Below are 12955 nucleotides of genomic sequence, written 5' to 3' on the forward strand. Positions count from 1 at the left end.
GCCATAATGGAAGGAGCTATCTATTCTTACTTATTCTCTCCTTCCATTCTCCCCCAACTACAGAACCCAAACATCTCTATGGGCCTTGTTACACAATAATTTTAGGCAGCTTCTGGAGCTCTTGACTCCTGGAATGGCTACACATTAACACCTTGAACGGTTTACAGCACTCGTTATCAGCTTAAAGTTACACCACTCCAGGGCAGGATTATTTCTAGTTAAGTTAATTTTGCTCTTGTTTCATTAAAGTGGGGCCACCCTTCACAGCTATTCCACCCAGCTGAAGTCCTCCAGCATTCCAGGATGCAGTGGTCCCTCCTGAATCAGGGCAAATGGGAACACTGGGGCACAGCAGGGTCGGGAATGGTGTCTCTGCCCCACTGCTCCCACTAAGCAGAACCAGGACTGCAGCCCTGGAGTGCCCAGCAGCCACAGTGCCTCCCAGAATAGCTCACTGCTCCAAGTGCAAGGAGCAGCAGGCTGGTGCTTACCCCTCTGGGTGGGGCCAGGCAGCTAGAGGAGGGTGGCACTTGGTGGCTGCAGTGCAGTAGCCTAAGGCCAGTTCCCGCTGACCCCGTGCTCTGCCGAGCTGTGCAGTGTCCAGCTGCCAGCTCCCCACACCTGGCTTGCCCAGCAGTGGCTGCAGTTGGCAGGCACCTAAAGCCCCCTGTAGCAGCTGGGTGAGGAGGTAGGAAGGCTTCCCTACTCATAGCCATCTCCCAAGCCTGGCGCGGGTGGGAAGTTCTACCCCCGTACCCCTCCAAGCACGTTCCTGGACTCCTGGGTCCAAGCAGAGTGAGCGAGCTCCAGGGCTGCGGTGCTGGCTCTGCCTGGCAGGAGCAGTGACCTGGTCTTACTCCTAGCTCCTAGTCCTGGTCCAGAAACATCCCTGGGAGGGAGGGGGTACAGGGACAGTACTTCCTGCCCCTGCTGAGTTTGGGAGGCAGCTCTGAGTGGTGCAGCTGAGCTTGGGAAGTGGCTGTGAGCAGTGCATCCTCCCCATCTGCTCTCTGCAGCCTCAGCCTGGACAGGCAGCACTGAGCCCTGTGCTCTGTGTCCAGAGCTACCCAGCTGCTACAGCCACAGTCACTGAGAGCCAGGAGGGGGGGGAGCCAGTGGCTGGACCCTGCACAGCCCAGCAGCATGTGAGATCAGTGGGAATCAGCTTCAGGCTGCCATGCTGCAGCTGCCGAGTTCCACCGTGCTCCAGCAGCCCAGCCCCACTGAGGCATGTGTCCGGGTCCTGGGCCTCATCCGTTTTATTCTCTGGAGCTCATACCCCAATGCCACCACCAGCCAGGATGCCAGCCAGCCTGAGCTCCATGGGGCATGATCCTTTTCAGAGCTCAGGTGGCATCTGGCCAGCTGGCAACCCAGGTGGGAGCAATACAGGAGTGAGGGCTCTGAAGAATAAAAGAATCAGGCCCCTCAGAGCTCAAACAGCGAGCTGGTCCAGGCAGCAGCAGGAGGCACCATTACCACCAGGTGCTCTGGGTCTGTTGCCCTCGCTCCACCCAGCAGGAACAGCAACCTGGTCCTGCCCCTGCTCACCAAGCCTCCAGTGGCAGGTCACAGTTGTGCAGGTGAAGGACAACAGAAATGGTTTTTCGCCTTAAGACTGAACAACACTAAGTCAATTAACATTTGTTCGGCTTACAGCCTAAGTTCTAAGAAGGCCCCAAAATCTGTAAAGAATCAACACAATTCCCAGGCTGGAGGAGAAACATGGCATAGGTCAGGACACAAAGGCAAATGCCTAGCTAGAAAAAACTAACATTCCTACTTCACTAACGAAGAGCCCAGACCTGTAAATTCTTATTCCACCACATTAGGCCATGTGCAAATGTTCATTTCTAGTGATTAAAAACTGCCACTGCTAGAAATAATTGCAGGAGAAGGAATAGTAAACAGATTCAGATGCAACCGCACCCTCTCCTCTACTCCTTGCACCTTCTTGAAACTAACAGGATCCTGGTCTGGGGAAAGTGTGGGCTGTTCCAGTCATCCTGTTTCTGGAGTAGGGTGGCTAGAGCAGCAAGGCAAATCCCTCTGCCCATTTCTCATGCCAGGGACTCCAGAGAGGGAAGTGGGCACAGGGCTTGGGAGCCCTGCAGATGGGGCTGCAGGACAAAGCTTTCTGCCCGCTTATCACACTGTGGGCTGCAGACTGAAAAGCAGGCAGGCAGAACTGCTCCCTCTGCTCAGCTCCTAGTGCCCAGAGTGGATGGAGCAGCTGTGCCAGTTCCTCACACAGTTGGCAGCTGCTCCTCCCCTTTCCTCCACTCCCCTCCTGGACTATGGGAGGGATGGGAGCAGTTGCCCCTCATCTCTTCTCCAGACTGGAGTAATCCATAGGAACCTTTCCCCACAACTCCACTCCTAGTACCAGGAGGAGTAAAGCCATGGGAAAATGTCCAACTGTTCATTCTCCCATAGGGAATTCTCCAAAGAGCAACTTCCAATTGATTGGAGTCATGGTATTTTCCTCCCACAATGGCCATTTTTCTTCCAGGAGAAAAAGCACATCTGTACACTTGAGGTTTCTACTGGGAGAGCAGTGACTGAGACAGAAATAGAATGGCCTCAAATCACATGAATAATACAAGTGCAGACAACAGAACTGCTCACAGAAATAAGGATTAGCTACTTAGCCAGCCATGCTGTATCATTTCAGGCCAGCATTTTTAATCCTGAACTGTTTTTTCCATCTTCAGAAAAAAAATTCCACCATCCAGAACCCAGTTTTGGCAGGTTTTTGAAAGGAAACAGATGCTGATTTACACAGAAAGTGACTAAGCATCATTAGTGATAGACAGCAAATAAAATGCTGCAAAATAAAATCAACTAAATTATATCCCTTTTTAAATCCTGTGCAGCACTGGGATGGGCTTGGATTTCTTATCACCATTACGCAGGTCTGCAAATCTGCATCAGATTTCATTAAATTGCATTATGAATAAGAAGACTGTCTCAGGCTTTGAGGCCTTTGACAGAATACAATAGGGTGTATGCAGAATAGTATTTGTGTTCCTCCAAAACTGTAAAACCTTAATAGTAATTTGGCTGGTTTGCTCAGGATAAGCCTGGTTTAATCTGGGATTTTTCTATACTTTTTACCTTTCATTCAGCTAAGTTCAAAAAGAACTCTTTCCTCTACGTTCAGGGTTCCAGAAATCCTGCCATCATGCAGAAGGACAGAATGAATAGCAAAGGTATTCTTCAGCACAACTGATTTTACAATACTCAAGAAGTCCTGAAGACAATCTAGAAATCAGGAATGGACCAATCCACATGAGCAGCAGGAAGGAAGGCAATGTAAAGCAACCTAGCAGCAACAAACTGAATCAGTGCTAGCTATGCCTGTGCAATGCATTTTTGCAATGCACCAACTTACAAAGGCAGTTTCAAGTATTTTTGCACAAGGTTGTGGCAACAAAGGAGATGCAAAAATCTTCATGGGAACATGCAAATGCAAAAGAAAAAAATGACAAAAATATTTAAAAAATAATAGCAATCTACAATATACATTTGAAAGGAAATAATCACTTTAAAAGATAATATCAATGTGATATACAGGCACTTACGTTATCTCCTATGCTAAACGGAGTACAGGTAACAGCACATTAAGACAAGAATAAAATTTATTTTTTCACTACATTATTCAAGAATCCAAAGCAGCTCCGTTAAAAGATAAAGTCTTCTCCTTAATCTAAAGCATCTTGAAAAGTTTTTAAAAGTTTATACCTTATCTATTTTCAAACGTTAAAGATTTTGAATAGCAACTCTTAAAAGCAATAAAAACAGGGCTTAATCTCAGGATACAGTGATGGGGAGAGCAGAAATAACATGGAAATCCTCCCAAGCATTGTTTTTATTTTGTTCATAGACGTATGGATTGTTCACCTTAGAAGAATGAATTTGACTCAGTACAAGCAATGCTGTGCTCAAATGTGATCTCATTTGCTCCACTCAGCATTGTGTCTATCACAATTTACAAAGCTGAGAGAGAAGAATCAGACCCATTTGTATAATTATCAAACACTCTACACTTCAGATCAATGGTCAGGGTAAAATCTTCCCCTGAAGGTAGAACAGAGTAGCTGCCAGGGACCATCTTCAATTACTAATACAGCCATCTAGTGCCTGGGCAGGATCTCAGCATAGTCCACTCCCAAAACATCTGGTACAGACAGCAAACTATTAGATGTCATTTCTCTATCCGATGAAGAGACACATTGGCTATTTCTCTACTCAGGGCACGTGTACACTTAAAAGGGGGAGAGGATTTACCACACATCAGCTACACCATAGTAACATTTCACGTGCAGGCTCTTATCTCATGGCAGGGGAAAGCTAAATTGCAGTAGCTTAGCCTTCTGTAAGGCTAGGGACAGAAATTACACGTAACCCACTATAAAAGATTGGAAAGTGATTCAAATCTGTAACACAATAGAAATTCAGTGTACATAAAATGCTTTCAAAATGGCTGAAACTGGTTTAAGATACACTTGGATGGATGTAGTATCAGACTTAACTGATTTACGTTAAATCGGTTTATTGAACTTCTGCCCCAGATCCCCTCCAGATTCAAGCTCTCTGCTCCAGCAGAGCAGGAAGGTATGCTCTAGTGCCCCACAGCTTCTGGCATGGGCTACTGCATGTGGACGTATTTCTGGAATAAAAAATGAATGTCTGTTCACTTGCTGATTGGTTCAATCTATGCAGCTTAAACTAACCTGTGAAGATTGAATCAATTCAGCCTCAGGGTTTTTGACTGTCGGTACTTAACCTAAAAGTCTAGCTTTCATCTAGCACAGGGTAAGAAGAGTGTGTACACAGCTGGTTTCCATGAAATAGCTAATGCACAGAAAAGTATCATCTCCTTTTACTAGAAGACAACAGTTCATCTGCCCCTAACCTTATATTTAAGAGCTGCCTTCCTGTAGTGTATTCAGGACCTATGCAGGCACTACAGTCCTTGAGCACATGAAGTCCTCCAGCACCAAACCCACAATTTTCTGTTCCTATCTTCCAGCTCTTCTGTACTACACTTCCTCTCTTTACTGCCCTTAAGTACAGACAAATAATCCATGGACTGAATCCCAGAAAGGTTCCACATGGGACTATGAGATGCATCTTAGTGCAGTGCTCAAGAAATAAGCAGCATGATGTGGCTAGCTTTATTGCCATCCCTGTAACATATATGCATCGCAGTTCATTTGGCTTGGACCAATCGAGAGGGACCTTAAGGTCAACCCTCAATACAATTTTTTTTTTTAAGTTTTAAAAAGGAAGCTGTTGGTAGACATGAAGAGTACAAGGCTAGGTAAGAAGCTGTCAGAAGCAGTCTCCATTAGAACAGCTACCTCTGACAGGCAAGCTTTTTTCTGGTTAATTAGTCACCCCCCCCCAAGCTCAAGGCCAAGCCCAGCCATATCCCTAAAACAACTGTAAGTCTCCTGATACATAAATTAATGGATATATTCTGAGCCAGGCTGTGTCAGGCTCTACAGGAGCATGCAGCAGTTTATTTGAAAGAACAAGAAGCTGAGAGTTAAGAGGCTCATGGCTAAGCATTTCACTCAGAAAGCAAGAAGATAGCTTGAGTGGTTGCTGAAAGATGTCTTCATGGCACAGCGGTGAGTGGGGGCAAGACAGAATGCCATATTCTTTGCCCTCTTCATCCCTCCCCATATAGCACAGTGCAATCAAGTACTATAGGGCAGGGGTGTCAAACACAGCTTGCAGGCTAGATCTGGCCCATGGAACCACTGTATCTGACCCGCACGACTACTGACAGGCCACCATAAGTTGGGAGAACTGGCAAGGGGAATGGCTTGCCACAGAATTCAGGGACTTCAGGCCCCAGTGGACATGGTGATCAATAACAAGAGGGTGAGCAAGTGCTGACACATCCCCAATCACCCTCCAGCTGCTTCACCTGTCACCACTGCTGCAGCCATACCACTCTGGCTGATAGCCCTGATGTCTGTCCCATGCTGGAACTGGGGTTGCCACCATTGCACTGCCATGTGCTCTGGGTCAAAGCCGGAGCTGTTGCTGCTGCTGCCACCACCACTTCCTTGTGCCTCAGGCTGGTTCCAGCCCACAACAAATCCCCATGACCTGGATACAACCTGGGGCACATAGTAAAAGTGACATCCCTGTTATGGGGGAAGCTCAAAGTACCCTCTTGCAAAACCATGTGACCTGTGCTCCCAGAGAACACCAGGATATGTCTGCCTCAGAAATTACATCCATACACCTCAGCATAGTTTAAACCAATAAAATAGCATATGCCAAAAATCGCAGAAAATATAGCATGTGTGGAAAGTGGTATAGCCAAAGGAGGGCTTCCTTATGGAGCTGTGGCAACTCTTATTTTATTAAATGAAACACTTCTCTAGCTCTCCCATTACAGAGACAGCTTAAAACAGAAACTCGAAGGATTAAAAAACCAAAAAGCAAACAGGGTCCATTTTTAAGACATCTTGTGGAACACTCACGATTGGACATCAGGCATTATTGGCCAACCACTGACGTACAACATTTACTGTATTTTCTCTCATATAACCTGCACCTTTGGGCTCCCCCAAAACACAGTTGGGTGAAACTGTCAGAGACTCTGGTCAAGTCAGACCCAGCTGGGCTGAACTCTTGAATTTCCACACTTGACCTTCATCCCAGGCTAATACAACTGCCCCAGTTCCCTGTAACCAGACTGCTGCTCAGTCCTTTTAAGCAGACTGCAGCCTCAGGCTACAGGCATGCCTTGACAACATGCAGGCATGCCTCTGTCTGCTCCAGCAAGCCTTGTGCTCCCTGCTGTCTCTTGTTCTCCTGCCTCCTGCCTCAGCTCTGGCTTTTCCTGACCCTGACCCTGCTCTTGAATCTTCTCTCAAACTTGGTACCTGGCTCTCTGATTCTGCTGGCTTCTGATCCCAGCTTGCACTCTGGACTACGTCTCTTGGCTTTCCCTCTTGGTTCTCCTAGGACCCAGCCCTGAATCCTCTGCTCTGCTGATTGGGACCCAGACCTAAGGCCCCAGTAACCTTTAATCCCACTTAGCTCACATCCTGGTTGCCCTTCAGGGCCTACCCACAGGCCTGACTGCCTACATCCCAGCCAAACCCTCACAGAAACTGGGATATGCATTATATGCAAGGAAAAGGGATCACCACAGGTCTGGACATTTGGTGGGGGTAGGTGGCAGTGTTAATTGCCATGGCTCTGGGAGCCAGAGCATTTAACATTGCCACTGGTCCCCTGCGCCACTGCCAAAGTTCCAGACCTCTGTGTGTGTGTGGGTGTCATCCCCATCCACACACTGGTTTGGGTTGGCACGCAGGGTTGGTATGCAGCTGGAGCCAGTGTGCCAAGTCCAACCTGACACAGAGCTCTGGACCTGGTATACTGGGTCAGACCAAGCATGCCAAGTCTGACTGACTCGGGCTGGCAGTGGTGGAGCAAGGGACACACCCAAAGGTTCTCTCAAGATCAAAGTGCCATTGTACCAGTTACTGTACAAACATGTAGAGCGAGACGAGTCCTTGCTCAGTAGTGCAGTGTAGCAGGGGGTCCTTAACTCTGCTACTGGAAAGAAGCAGGAGTGACTTTCTAGCAGACCGGCCGGGGAAACGCAGAGCTGCACGGCTCTGAGCAGCAAGTGAGGGGATTGAGAGCTCCCGTGGCAACCTTGCAACTGGCAGCACCTGGGCTGTTTTCCAAAAGCCAGGTCAGGTGACCAGAGGGGGAGGAGCCAAGGGCCATATAAGCCCAAGCACAAAGTCAGTGCTGCCAAGTCTCATGAGGAAAAAAAAAAAAAAAGCAGCACTGCCTTTAAAAACGAGCCCAAAAGCCAACCCCACTTCAAAGAGAGGGGAGCAGGGCCGTCTATCAACCCACAACTCTCAAAGAATTAAAGCAACTTTTTAAAAGAACAAGCCCAATTCCATGTATTATAAGCAGACTTAGCGACACTGCACAAGGCGAGGAGGATAGTCTGACTCAGATCCTCATGCGCGTAGGAGCTCTGTAGGGAAGCTGTAAACAGAAAGAGATGTTATACGTTTTGTTTTCATTTTGGGGTTATATTAAGCATGAGGTTTGGAGTGGCTTATGGGGGAGCAGGAGACCATTGGTGTTAGGAGGGGCTAATGCCCAGATAGAGCCCTACAAGGGTCTGGGACCCAGCAGGCTGCAAGGGCTGGGGGAGGTGCTGAAGCCCAGACAGGGCCAGGAGAGCCAGTGGGAGAAAGACAGACTGAAGCCTAGACCAGAGTGACATGAGGCCAGGGGCCCAGGAGGAGAAGGCAGAGAGGGAGGCAGAGGTCTGCTTTGCTTAGGGTGTGAGGATTGGGCAGACTGATGGTGAGCAGGATGGAGCAAGGCACCAAAGGCCAAACTCCAGCTCTCTGCAGGCAGCCTCCTAAAAATATATATTAACCCAAACATCAAGGCACGGTAGGTGAGAGTGAGAGATCAAATCAGGGAGTTGGAGTAGAATGGGTGTAGTATAACCACCAGTGGGTGCCACCCATGGCTGCCTCTGGAGATGCACTGTATTGCATGCAGATACTGTAACTTAAAACAAGATGCAACAAGGGAGTATTAAAACAGGAGAGAGAGGGCAGAGAGGGTAAAAGGCAACACAGCAATAGAGCCCATATACCTAAATGTGAGTGGGGGTTGGGATTTGCCCAAGGATTTTCTCTCAATGGTGGCAGGGATGGGGTGGAGTTTTCTCATTTGGGGAATCTACTGCTGCTGTTTGTCATCTATTGTAAGCTGCTCTGAGCCTCTGGATGGAGTGGGATATAAATCTAAATATTAATAATAGTAGTAGTACTGTTTTTGTCTAGTACTGGGTCTGGCCTTAAAAGACCACATACTTAAGTTTACTTCTATTTAATTTGCTAATTGCATATCAAATTAGAATTTCAGACCATTTCCTAATGGTATCTTCCTGAAGGTTTCTCAAGAGCGAGCGGATAAATCTTCTTAAAAATGCAATTTTGTAAACTGTTTAGTTTACTGGTAATGTTTTAAGTTATCCTTCTGGATGCACTGTGGTAATTGAACTTTTTCCTGTCCTTTCTACTAAAAGAATAAAGCACTGTTTTGTTTAAATTTCTGTAATAGTTGAAAATATTGCAATAGAAATGAGTTTGCCACAAAAAACAACCTAAGAATTCCTTTATTTCTCTCTGTTAAACTTGGAAGATTCCATAAATTAAATACCCCTTGTGTCAGCTATAAACACTTAATTAGCTGAAATAAAGTTACCAATGTTTCAAAAAAAAATTAACACCAGTAAATACTGTGTGGATAGTAACTAATTGTACCACCACTAGAATAGCTTACAGGTAAACTGGCAAAAGGTGGTCAGCAGTGTATTCATACTTCTACTTCAACATGCATATGAACACTTTGAAAGCTTGATTATAATTAATCAGTAATTTAGCCTCTTGTTTCTTACTACAAAATGATAAATTAACTACTAGCTACAATCACAGATACAATATTAATTTATATAATGCCCCTGGGGTACTGCACTATGTAGTACAAGATGCCTCATGAATAGTCTGATTCCAAGCTTTGAGATTGAAGCAAAACTGAGCAATTCTTGCCAGGCTCAGCTGAGACACAAACATTTCTAGTTAGCACATTTAGCATACAGCACTAAGAAATCAGATTTCTATCTTACATTTAGGAATTAATTTCCACTTTCAAATAAAAAGATCAGGCACCTCTCCATACAAAAGTACCTAATAGTATTATTAGTGGTCCAGGAACCTGTCTGAAGGTCCATGGGACTTCATCTTCTTTCAAGGTCAAATGGTGTGTCCTGAGCACAGCAGAAAACATGCATGCTGTGCACTAGGGAGATTTGCCAGATCCAAACGAGAAGTGTTTTTGTTTTGTTTTGTTTTGTTTTGTTTTGTTTTGTTTAACCTCACAGCCCTGCAGTGGCTACTGAAGCATCTCACCACATAAGTTCAGGAGAACAGGTAGTTCCATTAGCCCTGCTCCCACCTCTTTCTATCTCTTCACATACTAGGAATCCAGGAAGATGCTGCAAAGTATGACTATATCATGCAAGAAGTGAAGATCATTTGCACAGACCTATACATGATTTTACCTGCTCTCTGATTCAGGGAGTGGAATAACACCAATTCCTTTGCATTCACAGACTGCCTGTACACGTGCAGGATGCCTGCTCCGATGCACTCTAATTGTAATGTGTCCGAGCAGACTCACTTAATCTAATTAGAATGCTCCAGCAGTTTTGCTGTCACATGTATTCAGCATCCCCATCATAGGCAATGCGTGGAGGGGGCACAGGGGGGCATGTGCCCTCCCTGAGATTGGCCACTGCCAAAGCCGCCGCCAGCTTCTGCGGGTGGTTACTGCCCCCCACTTGCTGCTGACGCAGCCGCCAGCAGCTGTGAGCAGTCCCCACTTACCACTCACCACCGCCTACAGTGCGGACGGTGGCTACAGGTAGTCCCCACTCGCCGTCTGACACCCCCCCCAACTGCTGACACTGGCGGCGGCAGCTCTAGTACCCTCTTGCCACCCTGGTGCCCCCCCCAGTCGCAAAAGGCACCAGTCATTCATGGTCCCCATGTTTCAAAATGGCAGCAGGGGCTCGTTGAATGAGCTTTAGTTGAAGTGTCCCGACACCATTTTGAAGTGCAGGATGCTGAGTACATGAGATGCTGCAGGGTGCTCTAATTAAAACAGCTCCCCGCCCCCACTACACACACATAACCTCAGAGCATGTGTATACATGCCTATAATTTTCCAAGGTCATGCAGGATACAGAGTATGGCAATGGAATATAGAAGCAGGTCCATAAAATACTTGTGTTCTTGGAGCACTAAAAAAACCCATGTTTTTAAAACTGCAGTATGTTGCAACTTACAATACATTCCATAGACCTAAGTGAAGTGAAGGAAGTGTCATTAATATAAAAAGAAAGAAATTGTACCTTTCTTCAGTAGTTCACAGCCTGGAGACAATCAAGTGCAGTGTGAGCTCTGACTAAACCCAAAGGGGACTGTAGTCTTATAATAGCTAGGATTGTGTGACATTCTTGGATTGTGTTTTTGATAGCTCACAGCATTCCAGCTCAGAAAGATCAAACCAAGACATCTTGTCATTGGACTACAAACTGCTTGTGTTTAAAATGCACCAGAAATTTAGAATAGCTCTCACAGATTTTAAAACAGCATAGCGTAGTTGTTGCCAAAATGGAATGGGATAAAACCACCAGTAGAAAGAAGTGCTATTTTCAAGTTTATAAGACATTAACATTAACAAGCTCCATGTCTTCAAAAATCCTTAAGGTTTGTATCACTTGGAATCCGACCACTGCAGTGCAGTATAAATAAAATAATGTAAAGTTTTAATTACAGAAGAGCTGGCAGCATTTCTTTAAAAACAGCATAAAAATTTGACTAAATTAAACACAGCATATCAGGCAAGAGACTCAGATTTTGATTTCATTTTCTACTCTTGCATTTTAAAGGGTTAAACATCCTGCTATGCAAGGTTATCACTTACTGCATGCAAAGTCTCAGAGAGCTCCTGTTCTCCTCTATGGAACTGGCAAATCTGGATCCAGTACAATCTGATACAGGGTAGCTCAGCAGGCAAGAAAAGACTGGCAATGAAAAACAAAAAGAGGGTAAAAATCAATTTTAAGGACTAATGTTGAACACTGAAAAATGCTGTTCATAAAAGAAGTGGTATAAGTTGCACAAATTGACAGGCAAAACCAGACTGCTACAATGAATAATAAAGCTATAAGGCACCAATGTGTCAGACTATGCAAGCTCATGACCAGGGTCCTGGTTTTCTCTGTTTTAAAACTGCAAACTCTCTGATAAAAACACCCCAAATTCTCCAATTAAAAATCCCCAAATCTGCAATTAAAATGAAATGCCACTATATATAGGTATTAGTTTAACAACGTTTTATTGATATATTTACAATTTTAAAGTAATTTGAAGCCTACCAGTGCCTCAGTCACTATAGTAAAATACATTCTAAAATACCTATAAAATTTTGGCATTTGATTTTGGATTTTTTATCATGGAAAAAAATCAGCATTCTCTCTGCTCCCTTCACTCACCAGGACACAGGTCCAGCTGCAGCTGTCCCCAACTCACTGGTTTATGGCATTGAGCAGCCCCAATATGCCAGTGCCCCGCCCCTGCCATTGTCCCTCATTCCCCATCCACAGCCCCACAGCCCTGCTACTGCCCCTCAGTCCCCACCCACAGCCCACCAACCCTCCCCCCAGCTGCCAGGGCTACAGGGGCAGGGACCCAAGTCCAGGGCTTAGTTTAGAGGCCCCTTATAATGTGAGGCCCTAAGCTGCAGCTTCCTCAGCTTGTGCCTAAATCCAATACTGGGCATGCAAGACCTGGTGCAGCAGGGCAGAGCAGGACTGGGTGGGGAAGCTCGATGCTGCCTCCGCAACCCCTGCGCTGCCATAGTGAGGCACCACCTACCCACTTCACCGCAGCGAGGGTGGTGGCATGGGCTTCTGCCCCCTGCTGCTGCCAGGCAGGCAGGGGGAACCTTGCCATGGCAGTGCAGGGCTTACAGTGGCGGTATCAAGATTCCCCGCCAAGTCCCACTTTGCCCTGCCATGCCGGGTCTCACTCACCAGGCCACAGAGGCTCTGGGGGTAGGGCAGGGAGCCCAAGCCCACAGTGGGGAGCCAGCACCCACCCCACACACAAATCTAAGAGGCATATGCCCCCATGCTCCGCCCGGGAATGTGCACAGTGGTGGGGAGCCAGCTGCCCCAGACGCGCCACCCATGGCCCTGCTCCACTTCCTGCCTGGGCCCTGTGGCCATGCATTCTGGCCCCGGGCCCCAAGCCCCACACACTGCCCAGGTTGGGCAGCAGCCCAGCCCCAGCCTTGCCCAACTCCCTCC

At 46.7% G+C, this 12955-nt stretch overlaps 1 protein-coding gene across 5 annotated transcripts in view; it reads right to left on the bottom strand.

Moving 5' to 3' along the window:
* Positions 1 to 12955, bottom strand: part of APBA2 (amyloid beta precursor protein binding family A member 2) — a 342515-nt gene that overhangs the window by 287912 nt on the left and 41648 nt on the right. For 4 of the 5 annotated variants that reach the window (XM_019504340.1, XM_019504342.1, XM_019504343.1 and 1 more), the window contains one exon: positions 11569 to 11668. The exons of the other annotated variant lie outside the window; for it this stretch is intronic. The gene's annotated coding sequence lies outside the window, so the exon portion shown is untranslated. The remainder of the gene's footprint in view (positions 1 to 11568; positions 11669 to 12955) is intronic. 5 annotated transcript variants of the gene reach the window in all.

Source organism: Gavialis gangeticus, unplaced genomic scaffold (assembly GCF_001723915.1).
Source record: "Gavialis gangeticus isolate Ggan-Ray unplaced genomic scaffold, GavGan_comp1, whole genome shotgun sequence".
Lineage (NCBI taxonomy): Eukaryota > Metazoa > Chordata > Crocodylia > Gavialidae > Gavialis > Gavialis gangeticus.